Source organism: Triticum aestivum, chromosome 7A (genome assembly GCF_018294505.1).
Source record: "Triticum aestivum cultivar Chinese Spring chromosome 7A, IWGSC CS RefSeq v2.1, whole genome shotgun sequence".
Taxonomy (NCBI): domain Eukaryota; kingdom Viridiplantae; phylum Streptophyta; class Magnoliopsida; order Poales; family Poaceae; genus Triticum; species Triticum aestivum.
Genome location: NC_057812.1, coordinates 17358657 through 17360046, shown reverse-complemented (window position 1 = coordinate 17360046; position 1390 = coordinate 17358657). Strand labels below are relative to the sequence as shown.

The 1390-nt window shown below is 44.4% G+C and overlaps 1 protein-coding gene across 1 annotated transcript in view; it reads right to left on the bottom strand.

Moving 5' to 3' along the window:
• Positions 1–1390, bottom strand: part of LOC123152816 (uncharacterized) — a 5506-nt gene that overhangs the window by 1656 nt on the left and 2460 nt on the right. The gene's annotated exons all lie outside the window — the stretch shown is intronic.

The window sequence follows — 1390 nt, the reverse complement described above, 5'->3', positions numbered from 1 at the left end:
TAAAAATTAGACTTGGATTTTTATCTCAAAACATTCTGAACTTTGGCTCGCCACTGCCTCTCCAAAATGTATGATCCTACATTGGTGCAGCCACTACTTTCCCATTTCGTTTTATGAACTACTCCCTCTGTAAAGAAATGTAAGAGCATTTAGATCACTAAAATAGTGATCTAAACGGTCTTATATTAGTTTACGGAGGGAGTAGCTGATACACAAGTTGGAATATGAATCTCTTCGGATTTCCTTTTTTTACTGTAAGTTGTAGTCTTGTTGCCCCAGGATCACTCGAGCCCCAGAGCTAAAAGCAAATTCTTTTGTAGGAGCTCTGTCTATACTTCATAGGAGGAAGAGAACAAACACCACATGTTCAGACTGTGTTTTCTGAACAAAGAAAAGGAGCCGACCAGCAATGGAACTGGAGATACACAGGAGGGTTCTTATCAAAGTATCGTTCAACAACATGCCAGAATGAGCTACCTATTACACATCAACATAGTATTGCATCGAGGTGAATCTGATGCTATTAGTGGTATATTTTAGCCCCCTGACCAAAGTAAAATCTTGCACAAGCAATTCTGATTATCCATTCCAAATAACATTGACAGTCAATTTGTCTTCTTTACCATTGTACCAAAACTTCCAATCGACGAGCTAGTCCAGTGATGAAAGCCAAGGACATGACTTAGGACGAAATTAAGTCAACGCGATGTAGAAGCTTAGAACTCGTGTCACTGGAGCAGAGACAAGAAACAGGTAGTTCAAAGTATTACACATCATCCAGTGCATAATTAAACAACACAGCTGAATTAATAGTACTAACCTAGAAGCTTGACTACTCCTAAGAAGCTCTAAGCACTAATCTCCCAGGCTCTAGATACTGGTTCACCAAACTGCTACAAATGTTCTAAGTGCTAATGCTACGATGGCACCGCCCAAGTTGCAAAAGCCCCTACTCTGTGTTGCAGGGGGGGATTTTCATCAGGAGCTTGTGGAGCAGCAAGCCGTGGATGCGCGCGATGGTCACTGTGCATCAGTGTAGAACATGCTTGGATACACCCAAAGGGGCTGCAGCTTGCGGGACATGGGCCGGCTTCTCCAGTACTCTACCTTGGGGCCGGCAGAAGGAGCCCGCTCATCACCCACTCCATGTACAATAAAAGAGTTAAGTCCAGCATAGTACAGCCACTTGCTCCTCCCGCCCCATCTTTCCGGGCTCATGCAAGAAAACCGCCGGCTCCTCATATCACCCCCAACAAAGAGTGCCCAATTATCCAGCTGGTTTACCTCGACCCATTTTGCAGGATTGGTCTACATGTCAAGGTGGTGGGGTATACATTGTAGTACTGAGCTGCCTGAGCTCACTGTCCAGAAACAGGAAACCATGAGAAGC